Genomic DNA, 20520 nt, shown 5'->3' on the forward strand with positions numbered 1-20520 from the left:
TTGAAAAATAAGGGAGAGACTATAGCCCCTTTGCAGGAATCCACAAATAAATCAGTAATCTGCCACTTCTGTGAGAAGAAGGGCCACAAAATGATAGAATGTAGAACCTTTCTCAAGATTATCAGAAAGTATATGCAGTTTAATAACAATTTTAGAAATAATAACTATAGAAATGATAATAATCATAGAAACCACGATTATGGAAATAACTATAACGACTATAGAAATAAAAAGTTTAGAAACCAGAATTAAAGAAATAGGAATTGGGAAAATAATGACAATGCTCCAAATGAAGAAAATGGTAATAAACAACAACAATATATAAGAAACGGTGCTTGTCCAAAAAATACTCGAGGTGCTAATGACCCTCAGAGGGGTGCTCTTCAGGGGGTGCCCAAGGAACATCCCAAACACGATGAAGGTGTCTGGGGGGGGCGGGGCACATTAATCAGAGGATACAACTCTTGATTTTCCGGACCCTGATGTCCTACTACCTGTTGTCCCTATCCACTGCCCTCCCCATACTAATGAATCTTATGTTACCTTAAGGGTGGGTAACACCTATTATGATTGTCTCTTAGACACTGGAGCTACGAGATCTGTATTAAAGATTGTACCTGATTTAAATTGTTATTCCATTGACTCATAAAGTGTAGTGGGAGTATCAGGAATACCCCAAATAGTTAAAAAAAACTTCCCCCTAGAATGGTGTCTGTAGGACCCTTAGAGGTACAACATATTCATGTTCATATAAACATTCATTTCATTCTATTATTGTAGTTAACTTGTGATATGAAAGTGGAGGATGCAATATTATTTACATTTTATAAAATGAGAAAACTGTCTCAAAGAATTTAAATGACCTTACTAAATTTTTCAGTTAGATTCCTACCTATAAAGGAAAATGATTTGAACCTGGATCTTCTGATTCCAAATTCAGTGCTCTATACCCCCAAATTCCATTTTTGTATGTTCCCACCCCAACCTTCTTATATATAGTTAATCCTACCAATGATTTACTCATATAGGCCAATATTGGCATTTGACCAGTTCAGCAGGACGATATAAAATGTACATAAGAAATATTTAACACAATACACAACTTGAACATATAATACAGCATAGATAATATTAATTTGTCATTTTTTTAAATCCTCAAGGACCTATTTGCATTTGAGTTTGACGCCACTGATCTACATCATCATATAATCAGGGAGAAAATGGGTAAAGATACCTCAACAAATAATTGAACAAAAATGCTTTTGATACCTCAAAATTATATATAAAATGAGTTGTTCCTGTGATAATGATGATTAACTACTAAAGATAACTAATTAGATAATTATTAAATCAGAACCCTGATTAGAATAGGAAAGAATCAGAGAAATTCTAAAGCCAACATGAACCATCTTGTGAGAGCCAATTCTTAAATTTTCCGTATGAGCATTTACACCTAGAAAATTGGCAAACCTATGGGGTAGGACTACTTGCTTTATAACAAAATATTTATCAGCACATCCAAATAAAGACCCATATGTATATATTCATATGGGCATACACAAACATATACAAAAGAGAGCAAGAGATAGGGGGAGAGAGAAAGAGAGAGACAGAGATAGAGTCAGAGACGGAGAGAGAGTTTGTCAGTTGCCTCCTATACAAAATGCACTATCATTTACCCTTGGCAGGGTTGGAGAGGGAAAGCAATATAAATATGATCTAAACTGTGTCCTTAAAGTAGCTTATAACATCATATGGGAGATTTGGTGATCTAGTTAAATTATGCAACTTATATTTCTCCTTCCTCCAGGACATTCCATAATCTGCCTCTGTGGCTTTTTTTTCTAATACAGACTGGTCCTCATACAAATAATACTCTCTTTTCTTACCTATATCTTCTAGGCACTCCAAGTTCCTTCCAAAGCTCACCTCAGACAGCACTCCCTCTATAAGGCCTTTCTTCTTCTTCCCTGTGTTAATGCTTGAGACAACCAAAATTATCTAGTGTATGTTTCTATTGATTTATCTTTGAACACATTCCCACTCCAGCCCAGAATATAAGTACTTTGAGGGCAGGAATCATTTCATTTTTTTTCTTTGTATCCATAGTGCTTAGTAAGGAGTCTAGTCCATAGTAGGTGATTAATTGGTTTGCTTAATTAATTATTGTATTCTGTTGAATTGGGGGGAAATCAAGGTATAAAATCATAATCATATATTTACATATATGGCCATCTAATCAAGCTCTGCTATTACAGATTACAAACCTTAAGCCTAGAGATGTTAATGATTTCCACATTGTCTCACAGAGAGATTTGTAATTTGCTCAAGTCATCTGACCCCAAATCCACTGCTTTATATCTTCTCAGCCATATTCTACAATACATTCCCTCATATTTTTAAAATTTAATGAACTGACAGACTATTCTCCACTCCCAAACATATTCATTGCTTTTCTGCATAATCCGTCTTGATTCTTCTTGTTCCCTTTCCTTGAAAAAACTTTATGTCCATCACTAATAACAACTTACTGAAGGCCCACACAGCTTTCAAAACCTAGTTACAAAGAAATATTTCTCCTATATCCCCACAGAGTCTCACTGAGACAGCTATGATGCAACAGAACAGTTTCTTTCCTATACCAAATTTGTCTGTTTCTTATGAAGTAAGAATATTCTATGCTCTGCTCAGATATTTACTCTTGATGGACTTCCAGATATCATCTTTAGCCAGAATCTTAGAGGCTCTTACATTCCAGGTTAAAGATTTAGATCTTTAACCTAAAGGTCTTAGAGAAGGTTTTGCATCAGAGGAGTAATGTGATTAGGAAATATTCATTGACACAGAAGAAGAACCTATGATTGATTACATAGTTTGATTGGGATGTGATTAGGGTTTTGCTGTTAAAAGATCACTGTACTCTAAATATGAATAACATGGAAATAAGTTTTGAATAATGATCCATATATAATCCAGTAGAATTGCTTGTCAGCTCCAGGAGTGGGAAGGGAAAGGGGGATCATGAATAATATAACTATGGAAAACATTCAAAATCAAATAATAAAACAATTAAAATTTAAAAATAAATTTTCATTGGATTAAATAGGCAACAAGCAATTTATAAAATTGATTATAAGAAGGAAAGAGTCTGGTTAAGAGGGAACTATAGCAGTCTAGGAAAGGGATGATAAACATAGGGTTGTAAACTATGATTGTATTCATAGGATTAAATAGGAGAAGGGGAGATATGAAAAATTTTGTGGAGCTATTCACTAATAGTTACATAGATGGAATCAGAGAAGAAATATGAGAAAGGAATAAGTATTTATAGAGAACCTTCTATGATCCACACACTGTGTTTAGTGCTTTACAAATATCTCATTTGATCTTCCCCTCTATTCTGCAAGACAAATTCTGTCATCCTCATTTTATAGGGAAATCAATTGAGGAAAACAGATTTAGTTACTTTCCTAAAGCCACACAACCATTAAATGTGTGAGATTAGATCTGAATTAAGTTTTCGGGATGTGGAGCACAATATTCTATCCATTGTACCATCTTGCTTGTTGGAGTGAAGATAATGTTGGAAAAAACACTTGGACTTAAGCTGAAGAGATCAAAGCTTACTAGCTAAGCAAAGTGGAAAAAAGCCATGGCTTTGGAATAAAAAGGCATTTAAATTTTGCTTCTGATATGTAATTTTTGTATGACTCTGGGCAGATTGCGCTGTTTCATCATATGCAAAAATGTAGGGGTGGGGTTTGATGGTTCTTGCTATCCTTTTGAGCTATAAATTTCTAATTCTTTCCTAACTATTGGAATCTCAGTTTACATATCTGTGAAATAAAGAGGTCATGATAGTCATATTTGTACAATCTACCTCAGGAATATTGTAAGAAATAAGTTTAATAAAAGTTAAAGAGATATGGTCAAGTGAGTTACCAGCCCAGTAGCATTCCCCCTGCTTACCCAAACAAGTCATATATTCATTCAGAGGATGCTCTAAGGACATTTCTGTTTCCCAAACTATTACATCTACTTATTTTAGTTGTGACTTTATATTTCTTTTTATTTTTTATAACAAACTTCCACATAAGTGTTCTGAAGTTATATGATTCATGTTGTCTCCCTTCCTTACCCTCACGCCACCCCTCATTCCTCTGAGTTGAAAAGCAAGTCAATCAAAAACATAGAATGCATTCCAAATTTGTATATAATCTTTGCACAGGGGCCATGCTAATCTTCTCTGTATCATTCCAATTTTTAGTATATGTGCTGCTAAAGCAAGCACTTATATCTATTTAAAGTAATTTCCAAAGATCAAGAAAATATTTCCATGATTATTTTTAAAAAGATGAATTGTGATAAGGACATAGTAATCTAATGCCACTAAAGTGTGTTCTTATTTTTATATTTAAAATGTATTTATAAAAAATAAAATGTATTTATGTTAAATCTATCATTAAAATATCTACAGGTGTTATTCAGTTGCAATGAAATTCCAGATATGCAATAAACAACATAAGTTATAATACCATAAAATATTAACACAGAGTAAGCAAATTAAAATTTTAAATCAGGCAGATACACTAATTGGCACTGTGTCCCTGAATAAACAAGAACACTTAATTTTCGAGGAATTTGTAGTGTTACTAACAGTATAATAATGCCATTCAATTTGGCTCCATTTGGAAACACAATAGAAGTAAGCTTCTTATTATGTTATCATTGGCAAGAAGCCATTTGATTCAACTCTGGCCTGAATGCCACAACTCCCATATAATCTGGAACAGATCAAAACTAAGCAACTGAGATGGAGTGAATGTCACTTTCCTGATTCTTCAAAGATCTGGGAAACTTTAACTATTTTGAAAATACAATTACCAACCTCTAAGACGTTCTTAGATTCATCATTGTGGATTTTCAAAGCCTTTTTTAAAGAAGCTAAAAAACATTTAAAGATTGCTAAGCCAATGAAAGGCAAAGTACTTCTGGAAAAACTTCATGGGAATTCATTTGAAAAAATATTTTGAATAATCTTTTATGTTATTTCCTTCAGATTATATTATATGCTTTATTTTATTATTGGCCATATGAAAACATGAACTATTTGAGACATAAACCTTCATTAGATTTTGCATTTTCTTTATTTACACATTCATTTTATTTTATCTTTTGGAACAGAACATGATGGATGTGAGTTTGAATTTGCTTAATCTCATCTCTGTATTTCAACATGTGTTTAACTGTCTTTAGGATATAAGTCATTTGGTTTAATAATGGGTTGACTAAAGCATCCTTTGGAAGCTTTATTTTTTATTTTTTTTTAATTCTTCCAGTTTACATGGCCACATAATATTGATTATCATTTTCTGACATTTTGCAATCAGTATTCTTCCCCTCTTTCCAAATCTTCTCTCCTCCTAAAGAAGGCAGGTAATCTGAACTAGGTTTTATATTTACTAGGACTATTAATAGCTATTTTTGTTGCTGATGACAATAACAATCCTAGTTCTCTATATGAGGATTATCAACAAAGGTGATAGAAAGTCCTAGAAGGAAACCCTAAATAAATTTACATTGGAGAGGCATAATTAGTTCCCATAAATGACAGGAAAAGCTAATAAAAGATTTTCTCTCATTTGGAAGGCTCTACTGTTATCTGATGAATGTAGGAGACTTAGTCAATAGAAACATAAAAACAGCAATATTTTTGTTACACCTTTGATTTCAAAGGATTAAGGAATCTCAATGAGGCTATTTCATGTAAGAAGGCATACCTGTATTCTTCTTCAATACCTAAGCTAAGAGAGTTTCCTGAGACACTGAAATATGTATTGACTTGTGTAGGTCCAGCTTGGTACAATGTGTCACAGACAGGACCAGGAACCAGTTTTTCCTGACCTTGAGGTGGGTTTTCTATTCAATGATTGCTATTCTACTCTGCCTCCAAAAACAATAATAATTACACTTATTTAAGACATAGATGAATGTCTAGGCTTGGTTTTAGAGCATCTCATTCATCTTTAACAAGAAAGTAAGGAGAAAAAAATCATTTATTAAAGTCTTGTTCCACATGAAACTTATATCTCTTCCTTTCCAATAGGGTTCAGATCTTGTAGGAATCAGGCAATAACAGGAAGAATGGATCCGGTAATACAAAAACATATTCAGCTATTTTTTTCAGAACTAGATTGAGAAATATGAGGCTCAGAAATATAGATTCAGAAGAGGTATTTAGTAATAAAAAGCTGGAATTAAAGCAGAAGCTCATTTATTGGTGAAGGACCAAAGACTTTAATTAAATACCATTATGGTACAAGAAATACAGAATTTTAAAAACTAAAGGCAACTTGGGAAAACTTGGATGAATTAATCCAAAATTAAGTAAGCATATGCAGTGACCAAGGTGGGGGCATTTCAGAATATGGAAATATAGGGATTAATCAGGACTTCAAAACATCATCAGTGAATGATGACTCCTACCTCTCAACAAGGAGATAGTGATTAGAGGAATAGAATGAGGTATATATTTTCTAAAATGACCAATGTTTGAATTGATCATTTGCTTTGTCAGTCTTTGTGTGTGTGTATATGAACATACCTTTATATAATGGTATTTATCATATGTCATATCATATTATGTGTTGGTTTCTTTTATAAATGCTTGTCTTGAAAAATCAAATATTTGAGAAATTGGTCCATCAGTCATAGATTTTTCTTTTTGTTTCTTTTTTTTCCTCCCTATGAATATAACATAATGTGTGATAGATGTGTTTTGGTTAAATATGATATAATATTTGTAAAACACTTTGAAAACTTTAAAGCACTATGTAAATGCTATCATCATCACAATTACTGAGTGTGCATACAAAGCATTCAGTGGAAGACTTCTCTTGTTTCTCTACTTCCTCTTCTACCTCCAACTTCCCCCTTTTACCATTTTTGCTTTTACCCCTTTTCCCTTTTCCTCCTTTCTTCCATCCACAAGCCTTTAGAGTGAGAAGGAAAACGTGCTTTTTTAAGCTCTGGACGGGGAAGCTTCTCTCCTTCCTGGTTCCTGTGTGGCTCAATCAATTGCTCTTTTTTTCTTCTATCTCTGTTTTGTTTCTTCTTATATGATTCCTGGTGAATAAGTATAAAAGAGGAAATAACATTGTGATGATCAAAAGAGTCACAAGAGGTCCACATTATCAATTTATAGCAGAGTCCATTGTAGCCACAGAAGTCAAACCCACTGAGCCAAAGCAGTTCTGAACAATAACCTACATGACCCATCCCAAGGTTGAATCAATCCAGCAAAAAAAGATTTATCCTACAATCAACAGAGCAGTGAGTATCTCTTTCTTTGTCTATAATACCCAGAATTGAAACTAGTTGGTGAATTTTGGTAATCTCTATTTCTTGTGTAAGTTTACTTTATTCTGGAACTAGAATGGTGAAAGAAAGTGTGATTTTGGTTTCAGGCTTTTCCCCCCACTATATATTCATAGTATATAATAGGTTTTTAAAAGGTAATCAAGTCTGGCTGATGAATTAACCTCAACTGATTGTCAGTGGAAGAAGCAGTCTTGCATTGGAGATCCAATTTGTTAACCAAAGAATGGGTTGTGAGAGTTTTTTCAAGGCAGATATGAGTTATTGTATTGTTGCATTATATATAGACAAACCAAAACAAATATCTTCAAGGGTCTACCTAGTCTTCAAGTCATTTATAACAAGCATTTGAACTCACACATAAAGTGTGTGTGGTGGTCAGGGGAGAAGTTTGGGGCTAGATTCTATAGCTGCAGAGATATAAAATTATTTAAATAAAAGAAAAATTGCCTTATGCAGTGATAAATCATTTAAAATTATATAATATGATTTATAATGGATATAGTCAAGAGAATTTCATGACTTCCTTCACTTTGCAGTTGAGTAGAAATAAGGAACATGAAAAATAAGAGTAAACCAATGTTAGCACTTTTCAAGTCATGAGTGGTGATGGGAGATGAACCAAGGAATTTGAAAAAATTTTAGAATTTAAATGGTTCACTTTCTAAGAGGCAAAAAGGAAGTAGACATACCAGAGAAAGACAGATAGATTATGAAAGTAGTAAGCTGAACAGAGCTAAAATAATAGAGAAGTTGCAGAGACTCAGCTAATCATTTCCAAATTAGTGTTAAAAATAACTATAATGCCTCAAAAATGCTAGAGCAACAGAACCCACAAAAAGATGCAGTGAAATAATTTTTAACCTTTAACAACTTAAAAGGCCTGCACAAAAGATGTAGTTCAGTGGGTTGGTAGTAGAGCAAATAAACACACCAAGACAACCCCACCATGGCAACAGTCCTGGGGCTCAGCTGAATCATTAGCAAAAACTTCTGGTGTTCTCAGTCAAATATGAAAAGAAAAGGGGTAGAAAATGAGCAAACTAAAGAAGAAACTCAACATAGAAATTCATTTTTGTGAAACACCAGAACACCAACTGAGGAGACAAAAAAGTCAGCACTGTTAATCCAAAGCCTCCAAAAAATAGAACTTTTCTCAAGCAAAAAAGAAGTAATGAAGGAACTCAAACTATTTTAAAAATCAAATAAGAGAGATAGAATAAAATTGGGAGAAGAACAATGAATGATACAGGAAAATCATGAAAAAAGAGTCAATAACTTGGTAAAGGAGGCACAAAAAATTTTGATGACATTTATATATTATGAAATACAATAGGTCAATTGGTAAAAGAAGCACCAAATCCAATGAAGTGAGGGACTCTTCATATCACAGAATTTTCCAAATTGGGGTGGGCAAGCAGGGGATGGGGGGAAGCACACGAATTCAATATGAAAATATAAATCATTCTCCAATTTATAAAAGGTCAAATTATATAAACAGAAAGTTTTCAGATGAAGAAGTTAAAGATGTTCATATTATATGAAAAAATCATTTTTTCATAAAAAGGAAAGAGTTTAATTTACCAATAATGAAGATGAAATCAAGGCAATAACTAGTAGTTATTTAGCCCAATTATATGTCAAAGAATTTAAATATTTAAGTGAAGTGGAATAAAACATATAAAAATATAAAATGACTAGAGGAACAAAAAAGTATATAGAATATCTAAAGAACACTACATTAGAAAAATAATTGAATGAGCCATGAATTAAATTACTTAGAATAAAACATAAATAACAGATTGATTTCAAACTGAGTACTACTACAAATTTAAAGACTGTGTCTAATATTAAATAAATTATTTAGAATCATCTGTAAAGAAAGAGACCGACAAAACCCTCTAATGAAATAAAAGTGGTATTTTTACCTAATCTAGGAAGAGGAAAAAAAGAGAAAATTATAGGCCAATTTCACTAATGTATAGAGATATAAAAATCCTAAATAAATTATTAGACATGAGGCTACAATAATGTATCACAAAGATTATATATTATGACCAAATAGGATTTATACCAGGTATGCAGAGTTTGTTCAATAGAAGGAAATTTTTTAATATAACTGAATACATCAACAACAGAATTTACAAAAATTAAATTATATAAATTAAGGAAGAAAAAACAAAATAGATATAATTGAATTTTTTCTTAGAATGATAAAAGGCACATATCTAAAATCATTACCAACTTCCAGGTAAACATGGTGGCAGTCTAGATGCAGGATGCTTCCTCACATCAGCACCTACCTCAAAAGGTCAAAAATAACAAATTCATATGAATGAAGGGACTCTACATTAGGATACAGCATTGGAGGTATGTGGGATTTGGGCATTTCCACACCATAAGGGGGTGAAAAAGTTTCCACCAAAACAGGAGCTGATCTACCCTCCCCCACCCCACCTTTGGATCCAGAGTCAGAGTAAGCATGTGCTAGAATCAGTGAGTGAGTGAGGGGCACCTCTAGAGTGAGTGAAGAACACCTCTAGGTCCTTGGAAGCTGACTAAGACAACCAAAGACCTACCTCTAAGAGCAGCAAAACCTGAAACCCCAACAGGCAAAGAGTGCAGACCATGGGTGCCTGCAGGGAGATAGCACAGAGAAGGGCAGAAAACTTCAGAAGGTGCAGAGATTTGAGGACTCACCTTAGGCAAAATCCTTGCTCCTTAGCTCTATACCCAGAGAGCCTGCCCTCCTCACTCAGATTTCTGACTGGAAAGGAAAGGAAAAACCTCCATAAAAAAAAAAAACATAGAGATGGCAAACATTGCCCAGTAACAACTTCCCATAAACAAGATAAACAAGAAGGGGTTGACCCTGGAAAATTTTTATGAAGGAAAAGTCCAGGCTACAGAGGAAATAGCAGGAGAGGAAATACAAATAAATGCCCCCAAAACATTCCAAAAAATAGAAATTGGCCACAAGCTCTTGAAGAATTTAAATTGTAGATTACCAAAATGATGGAAGCTTACTGGCAAAAAAAGTAGGAAATAGTTCAAAAAGAAAATAACAGTTTAAAGGACAAGAACTCCAATTGGAGAAACTGCTGGAAGCCACAAAAAGTAGGATAGACTGAACTGAGAAGGAAAAAAAATTGTAGAAAACCAGGCTTTAAAGACCAGAATTGGTCAATTGGAAGCCAATGATCTTGCAAAACAGTAAGAATTAATAAAGCAAAGTCAAAAGTCTGACAAAATAGAAGAAAACATAAAATATCTCACTGAGAAGATGACAGATCAGGAAAACTGAACAAAGAGGCAATTTAAGAACCAATGCTCTACCAGAAAACCCCAAAATAAATATAAATTTTGACATCATACTACAAGAAATTTTCCAAGAAAATTGCACTGATGTTCTTGAACAAGGGGGCAAAAAACATTGAAAGAATTCATAAAACATCCTCTACACTAAATCCTCAAAAGACAACTCCCAGGAATGTAATTGTCAATTTTATAAGAAACCCAAAAGAGAGACTTCAGATATCAAGGAGCACCAATCAGGGTTAGACAAGATAGGGCAGCTTCCACACTAAAGGACTGCAAGGCTTGGTATTCAGAAAGGCAAGAAAATTGGTTCTTCAAACAAGGATCATCTTCCCATCAAAAAAGACTATATACTTCAAGGGGAAAGTATGGGCATTCAACAAAATAGAAGATTCACAAGTATTTGGAAAGGAAAGGACAGAACTAAGAGGAAAGTTTGATATCCAAACACAAAAATCAAGAGAAACATAAAAAGCTAAATAAGAAAGAGAGGAAAACAGGGAAAATGTTTTTTTTATTTAAAATTTCTTCTTTAAGGGCTTCAATAAGATCAAATTGTTTATATTAATATATAAGGAAATGTTATTTGTAACTCAAAAATTATATTCAATATTATAATAATTAGAAGAATAATTCACAGGAAGTGATTGGGGTAACAAGTGGTATGAGATTATATGCAAAAAGATAAAGGGAGGGTGGAATCAAAGATGACACTAATAGGAACTTGGAGAAATAAGAGAAATAGGATACTCTTAGTCACACAAAGAGATATATGGGAAGGGGGGGAGAATACTAATATAAGGAGAGGAAGAGAGTACTAATAAGTAATACCTAAAACTTACTCTCAGTGAAATCAGTTCTGAGATGGAAGAGCATCTAGATCCATTGAGGTACTGAATTCTATCTTACTATACAGGGAAAGTGAGAAGTGAAAACTAAGGGGGTGAGGGGAGCAGGGAATACAAAAAGGGAGGGAAAGATAGGGGGGATATTAAGAGCCCCCACAAAAAATAAGAAGAAGGGAACAAAAAGGAAGGGGGCAGAAAAGAAAATGAATTTAGGGTAGGAATTAGGGGGGACTGATTATGAGTAAACCACAGGTTTAAAAGCATATATAACAAAAGAAGAAAGGACAGAACTAGGAGAGGATATCAAATTTCTGTGGATAAGTTGGAATATGAATGGGATGAACTCACTCATAAAATGAAAACAAATAGGAGAGTGGATTAGAAACCAAAATCCTACCATATGTTGACTACAGGAAACACACTTGAGGCCGGTAGACACTCACAAGCTTAGAATTAAAAGTTGGAGAAAAACCTATTGACCGTCAACTGATAGAAAGAAGGCAGGAGTTGAAATCATGATATCTGACAAAGACAAAGTAAAAACAGTTCTGATTAAAAGGTATGGTGAAGGTAAGTACACCCTGATAAAAGGCAGTATAGACAATGAGGAAATATAAGTAATCAACTTGTATGCACAAAATGGTATAGCATCCAAATTTCTAAAGGAGAAACTAGTGGAGTTGAAGGAGGAAATAGATAGTAAAACTATACTGGTGGAAGACTTGAACCTACCACTATCAAATTTAGATAAATCAAATCAAAAAATAAATAAGAAAGAGGTAAGAGATGTAAATGAAATTCTAGAAAAATCAGAGTTAATAGATATATGAAGAAAAATAAATATGGACAAAAAGGAATACACCTTTTCAGCAGCACATGGTACATTCACAAAGATTGGCCATGTACTAGGGCACAAAATCATTCCAAACAAGTGCAGAAAGGCAGAAATAATAAATGCAACCTTTTCAGATCATAATGTATTAAAATAATAATCAGTAAGGGAACATGGAGAGCCAAATCAAAAATTAATTGGCAATTAAATAATATGATTCTCCAAAATCAGTTAAAGAACAAATCATAAAAACAATTAAGAATTTCACTGAAGAAAATTACAATGATGAGACCTCCTTTCAAAATCTATGGGGTTCAACCAAAGCAATACTCAGGGGAAAATTTATATCTTTGAGGTTTTTTTTTTTTCATTATTTACCTGGATATCCTTGATCTTTTGTTCTTCCAAATGAACCTTATTATGTTTTATTCTAATTCAGTAAAAAACGTTTTGGGTATTTCAATGGGTATGACACTAAATAAGTAAATAAGTTTGGGTAGGATGGTCATTTTTATTATGCTAGCTCATCCTACCCATGCGCAATCAATTTTTTTCCAATTGTTTAGATCTAGTTTTAATTTTGTGGAAAGTGTTTTGTAGTTGTGTTCATATAGTTCCTGTGTTTGTCTTGGCAGTTGATTCCTAAGTATTTGATATTGTGTAGGGTGATTTTAAATGGAATTTTCTCTTTCTAATTCTTGGTGCTGAGATGTGTTGGAGATATATAGAAATGTTGATGATTTATGGGGGTTTATTGTGTATCCTGCAACTTTGCTAAAGTTGTTGATTATTTCCACTAGTTTTTTTTAGTTGATTTTCCAGTAATCTTCAAGTAGACCATCATATTGTCTGCAAAGAGTGATAGCTATGTTTCTGTATTGCCAATTTTAATTATTTCAATTCCCTTTTCTTCTCTAATTGCTACTGCTAGTATTTCTAGTTCAATGTAATAATACAGGTGATAATGGACACCCCTGTTTAACTCCTGATCTTATTGGGAATGCATCTAGTTTATCCCCATTGCACATGATGTTTTCTGATGGTTTTTAGGAAAGGCTCTCTCTGGCTTTTTGGTCATCCTTTTCCTTCTGGTCTGATTTTCTTTGAAGGTCATCTTTCATCTTCTTTACCTCATCTTTCATCACCTTTGCCTCATCTTTCATCTCCTTTGCCTCATTTTCCAGCTGGTTGATTTTGCCTTTCAAGACATTCTTTTCTCATGTTAGTTCAAGTGCCTCTGTTTCAAGATGACTTATTTTAATTTTTAAGTTATTTTTTCCAATTGTCTTCATCCTCTCTTAATTGTGTTTTTAGTTCTTCCACAGCCTGTATCCAATTCACTGGGATTTCTGATTTATCATTTGCTGATCTCTCCCCCTTTGTTATGTTTGCTGAATAGAAGCTGTCTATTGTGATTTCTTTCTTCTTGTTCTGTTGTTTGCTCATATTTACCCCGTATTTACTCCCTGTATTTGTCTGTGCTCTTGCTCCTCTCATTTTTTTGGTTTTGGTGGCTTCTCTCAGTCTCCCCTCTTGGAGCTTTAACAGAAGATCTCTCGGTGTAGTCTCTGTTGGAGAGCTTTTGGGGGTTTAAGCTTCCCTGGCCTTTGGGGACTTTTCATTGGATTAAAGTCCAGCAGTCAATGAAGATGGGTGTGCAGCCTGGGCTTCCATGAGTTCTGAAGACTTTTGATGGGATTAAGTTTATCTTCGTTGGGCTGGGTGTGCTCTGAGTCCAAAACCTCTTGGAAGGCTGGAGTAAATATGGAGTATCTCCACAGCTCTGGCCAGACTGCCAGGTCTATGCTCCCTCTCTAGCTCCTTCCCCACCATCTGGGTTGGACGCTCTGAACTTGGCACAGCCCTGCCTGCAAGGTACACCCTCCATACCAGCACCTTTGCCCACCCAGAAGTTCCAACTGCCGCTGGAGTCTCAGCTCTCTGGGTGGGAGGGGGGATGGGTCCTGGAACGTTCCTTCTGTCTTCCCCTTAAACCCGAGTTTTCTCAGATTCTAGCTTTTTGGGAGGCATACCTTTTGAATTAAGTCCAGCAGGAGGGTTCCTTGGCTCTGTCTTGTTGTTAAGTTTGATTTTCAGTCCCCTAGGAGCATTCATTTTGTGATCAGTAAGGAAGGATATTCAGAGGTCTGAACTTCTGCTCCTTCTAGGCCGCTATCTTAACTCTGCCTCTCCATATAGACAGTTTTACATCATTTCCCTGCATCTCACATATACCAATGGTAGCTTAAGCTTGACTTAGGACAGCCCAGGGGTCTGTCAGTTGTTTCTGATTTGTCATTTGCTTACACGTGTCTGTCATAGGCTATCCTCCTAAATACTTAACCCTTCAATATGGGTGTAGACATTCCTGTTGTTGTTAGACTAAGTAGGGTGGAATAGTCTAAAGTTCACTGAATTGGTCCCATCATTCTGGAGGGCAATTTGGAACTATGCCCAAAATGTGGTAAAAATTATCTGCCCTTTTATCCAGCCATAGCACTGCTGGGTTTATACCCCAAAGAGATAATAAGGAAAAAGACTTGTACAAAAATATGCATAGCTGTGGTCTTTGTGGTGGCAAAAAATTGGAAAATGAGGGGATGCCCTCCAATTGAGGAATGACTGAACAAATTGTGGTATATGTTTGTAATGGAATTCTACTGTCCTCAAAGGGATAATAACCTGGAGGAATTCCATGTGAACTGGAATGACCTCCAGGAATTGATGCAGAGTGAGAGGAGCAGAACCAAGAGAACATTGTACATGGAGACCGATACACTGTGGTACAATAAAATGTAATGGACTCCTCCATTATTGCAATGCAGTGATCCTGAACAACTCAGAGGCATTCATGAGAAAGAACACTATCCACATTCAAAGGAAAAAACTGTGGAATTAGAAACACAGAAGGAAAACAACTGCTTGATTACATGGGCCAAGAGGGATATAATTGGGTTTGTAGACTATGGATATGATTGGGGATGTAGACTCTAAATGATCATCGTAGTGCAAAGATCAACAATATGGAAACAACAGGCTCTGATCAAGGACACATGTAAAACACAGTGGAATTGAGAGTAGACTACAGGAAGGGGTGGGGGAGGTGAGGGCAAGAATATGATTTATGGAACCATGGAGTAATGTACTAAATTGACTAATTAAATAAAATTATCAAAAACAAACAAATAAATAAATAAAATGATTACCAACATTATTAGTAATGGGGATAAGTTAGAAACCTTCCTTTTAAGATCCGGAGTGATGTATTCACATTAACACCAATATAATTTAAAATTTCATTAGCAATCCTAGCAACATGAATAAAAGAATAAATAATAAAACTAGCTTTTGCAAATGATATTCATGAAAAACCATGGATTGAAGTAGAATATTAGTTTGTTTGGTTCTTTCTTTGGTCCAACAGATGTCTTTATTTTCAAGCTTGAAGACTGTAATTCCAATCACACAAATTACATATAAATATTAACAAGTGTTCTACAGCTTTCCAGAACTGTAAGGTGATCTAGACCTGTGCAAAGTTCCAAATACTGAAATGCTCTAAAGTCACATAATTCTATTTTACTTGGAAGGCTAAATTTAAAGCTTAAACTCAAAATAAATGCCAAATGATTGTTACCTGCACAGCAAATTCAAAGTATAAGACATGAAAAACCCAGGCTTTGCTATCAATAATTTTAGGAAAAAGCAGGATAAGAACAAAAATATAAATGATTAGAAGTTCTAAATAGCATGAACAAAGTCCCACAAGAAGAAATAGTAATAGAAAATGTATATAAAATAAATATAGACAAAACAAAAACCTGAGAGAATATTTGTCAAAATGTGTCTAGCCAATACATAAGGATAAAATATTTTTGAACAATTGAATTAATATTTAAATAATTGGGGAAATTATAATTGTTCATGGTGGGAAGTTCCCATATAATATAATTAAAATGATATCATTACTTAAAATAATTTAGTTATATAATTCCAATTAAAAGACCAAACACTTATTTTTAAAAGAAAAAATAATAAAATTTATTTGAAAGAATGAAATGTCAAGTATATCAAAAGAATTAATGGTAAAAATTTAAAAGGATATATAGCAGTATTATATTTTAAACTATCTTATAAAACAGTAATTATCAAAACTATCTGGTTCTGGATAAGAAATTTTTAAAAATCACTAGTGAAGACTTATAGTATTCTTGTGTAAGACAAAAGTAAAGACCAAGGTTTTTAATATAAATAATTCATTATTTATTTAAAAAGTTAGGAAAATTGAAAAACAATCAGGCAGAAACTAGGTATAGACTAATATCTTAATATCCTGCACCATTTACAAGATAAGATCAAAATGGATACATGACCTAGACAGAAAGGGAAATATGATAAGCTAATTAGATGTGCAGGGAAGGTATCACCTCTTAGATTTATGGAGAGGAGAAGGATTTATGAATTGATTATTCTGAATATATTAATTTTTGAAAATGTATAAATAGAAGAAATGTAGTCAAGAGTAGAAGGGAAGAAAAAAGTTGGGGGAAAATTTAAAGATAATTTCTTGTGTAGAGGTGTTATAGTTAAAATATAAAGAGGAATGTTCTTTAAATTTATATGATTATGATTCATTGCCCAATTAATGAATGGTTAAATAATATGAATAGAGAGCTTCAATGAAGAAATGAAAGTTATATATAATGATATGGAGAAAAATGCCCTACATCCTAATTGGTTAGAGAAATGCAAATCAAAAACAGCTCATGAAGTATCATCTCACAACTATCAGATTGAATAAAATGATCAAAGTCAAAATGACAAATATTTAAGGGGATGTGGAAAAATGAATACAGTTGTTAGAACTGTGTAATGAACCAACCATTTTGGGGAAGAATCTAGAGTTATGATCAAAGAGTTATGAAACCCTCTATTCCCTTTGACACATCAATGCCACTATTTGGTTTATATCTTAAGGTGTTCAGGGTAAAAGAAAAAAAGCAACTATATGTTCAAAAATATTAATCACAGCTTTCTTTGTGGTAGCAAAGAATTGGAAATTGAGGAGATATCCTTTCATTAGACAATGCCAAAATAAGTTGTGCCATATTATTGTGATAAAATACTAGTGTGCTATAAGAAATGAAGAACATCTTTTGTTAAATCCTTATTTATTGTCTTAAAGTTGATATTAAATGTTGGTTTCAAGGCAGAAGAGTGGTAAGGACTAGGAAATTGGGGTAATGTAACTTACCCAGGTCACACAGCTAGGAAGTATTTGAGGCTACATTTGAACCCAGGGCCTCCTGACTCTAGTTAAAGATTTCTATTAGCTGCCACAGCATATTAATAAGAAAAAAAATGTGAGAGGCCCACATGAAATAATTAAGATACAAATCAGCCATACCAAAATAATATTAAATATGGAAGAATATGTATTATTTCAATACTAACATGTATTTCTCCAGAGAATAGAGCAAGGCAAAATTATATACATATACCAAACTCATGATAAAAAATACTTTTGGCCTCTGGGGGGATCAAGGGGACAACTTATGGTATCTGAATATAGATTGAAGCTCACATTTTTACTTTATTTTTCTTGATTTTTTTTGTTTGTGTTTACTTTCACAAAATGATTAATATAGAATATCTTTTGCATGACTACACAGGTATAACCTTTATCACATTGTTTGCCTTTGAAGTGACTGTGGAGGGTAGAGAAAGAAAGGAAATTTGGATCTCAATGTTTATAAATGATAAATTTGGTTATATGTAATTGGAAACAAAATAAATATTTTTTAAAAGAATGATATCTTGCAGATAATAGATGATGACCATTGTATAACTGAAAATCTGTTACCCTAAAAAAGAACTACATTTTCCAGGAGCCCACTGACTTTCTATCATTCTGCACTTCCAATATAAACAGGGGATAAATTGAGTTAACTGTCCTACTTTGTGCTCTATACTTCCAGTCTTGAGCTTGGTGTTGGTAAGGCAGGCATTTGAACTGGCTGATCAGCCATAGGTACGTGGTCTTTATTTTGCTTTCTCTTTATTACTTGATTTCTATTAATCATGAATAAATCCCTTAAAATATAATATTTTTATTATTGAGATTTAATTTTAACCTTTACACCATTAAATTCTGGATTTAGTATTGAAGTATTATTCTCAAAGGAGGAGTTTCCTGAATGATGGCAGTAAGATGAGAATACAAAAGTGGCAATGGGGAACCCCTTTCAGTCTGAACCAATGAATTGGGGAAAAGGGGAATAAGCAAAGAGGTAGCCAGTATTGGAAAAGATGCCCAAGGAGTCAGTATCATATATTGTCTCAGGGCCTAAAGAGGTTAAAGAGCAAGTCTAAAAGTAAAAATGTTAACTATTTAGCAAGCATTCCATTAGGCACAGTGGAAGAGGGCAGGTCCAGCTGAAATAAAAAAAAAATCCTAAGGGGGTACACCGCAGGTGGATGAAAATGAAGGAACAGGGAGCTAGGTTTCATAATGGGAGGGTTGTTTCATTGTTAGTTGAGTATTCTTTGGGAAGAGAATGTAGGAGTAATATAGTCATTATCTGAAGAATGAATTCAGGTAAAGAATCAGTGCACAGGAAAAGTTGCTGAAGAAAAGAGATTAGAAAATTTAGCATTTCCTTGAGGCTCTGACCATACATTCTCTATACTACATATTGCCAACACTAAGGGTAGGGGGTATTCCTATGTCACACAGGCTGCCTAGCCTTGTAGGAAGAATTGCTGATGTGGTCTGCAGCCTGGACTCTGGGGAAATATTAACAGGGTCTTTCAGGCCCCCAAAGCCTACCTAAAAATAGGCTGTATTTTCAAAGTCCTAGACTTTGTCAGCTCTTGCTGTATCCTAGGGTATCTGAAGCCTAGTAACTGTCTTAACTGTCTTAGCTGTGGGAGCAGAAGATAGTTGTGTTATATCCTGGAAGCCTTTGCAACTAGAAAGGTATAAGAATAGTTCATAGGGAAACTATATCTGTTCTTATAAGATCTATGTAAGATTGCCCAAATATATACTTTTTCCCATCAAAGGATGAAATCTAAAACATTTTTACCTTATAAATGCAGTAAAAAAGAGAATAGGCTAGAATAGAGGCTCCAAAACTCTTAATTTAAATCTTAGCTCTTCTATTAATTTTTTGTGACCTCAGCATATTTGCTTTTCCTTTCTGTGTCTCAGTTTCTTAATTTGTAAAATGAAGGAATTAGACTATGATCTGCAAGGTCCTTTTCAATTATAAAACTTAATTGCATACAAATAATATTATAGTTTTTCAAATACTAGAGGAAAAAGGACCCTTGTTGGATCTCAGTATTTACACAGATGACATTAGCAGAAGAAATTAAAGACCTCCTAATTCAAACCATGACATAAAAGATATGAAAAGCTCATTAAAAATAACTTTAGAACACATGGCCATTAACTCTAGTAGTATATGCGATGAGCTACAGATTGACAGATCACCATAATTGGTTTATTTTCCATTTCTATTTATGTTCCCTCTATTTCCCTCTCTAAGAGGCCATAATATTGAGCTTTTTGTCATCCTCACTTCCAGGAAGTTCTAGCAATGTACTTTATAGAGACATTCTATGGTTTACAATTTTTAACTTAACAACATAGTGAACTATTATGATGCCCATTTTACAGACATAAAATCCCTAAAGGGATTTAGGAAACAAATATTTGACTCCATCTAATAATTCTTAGATCTTATTGTATTTCTTTCTAGTTCAATTAAACAAGTATTTAACAATCACCTACTCTATTCAGTCCATTATTTTTATAAAGTATTAAATGTCATTTAATTTTAAGAATTGAATTAAATCTAATAGACTATACATTTTTCAAATAATACATATTGAATTTTCACTATCACAAAGTATGTCTCACAAGATAAATTGAAGGGATGGTCATATGCTTCTGAACATAAATAAAATAATTGATTTATTTGACCTAGACATGCTAGCAAATAACTTGCTAGGATAGAGCACTTCAGCCAAACCTCTGAAGAGAAAACTTGGAATGGGTTGCAGAATTCAAATTAGGCATGGAATAAAGGGATAAAAGCAAGGGATATGAAACATTATATTATTCCCCTCCCCATTATA

At 33.7% G+C, this 20520-nt stretch overlaps 1 non-coding gene across 1 annotated transcript; it reads right to left on the bottom strand.

Moving 5' to 3' along the window:
* Positions 1 to 4183: 4183 nt before the first annotated feature.
* LOC130456599 (U6 spliceosomal RNA) lies at positions 4184 to 4291 on the bottom strand. Its single transcript, XR_008915670.1, has one exon. It is a non-coding gene; the product is annotated as a U6 spliceosomal RNA (small nuclear RNA).
* Positions 4292 to 20520: the final 16229 nt, after the last annotated feature.

The sequence above is a fragment of the Monodelphis domestica genome, chromosome 1 (assembly GCF_027887165.1).
Source record: "Monodelphis domestica isolate mMonDom1 chromosome 1, mMonDom1.pri, whole genome shotgun sequence".
Classification (NCBI taxonomy): domain Eukaryota; kingdom Metazoa; phylum Chordata; class Mammalia; order Didelphimorphia; family Didelphidae; genus Monodelphis; species Monodelphis domestica.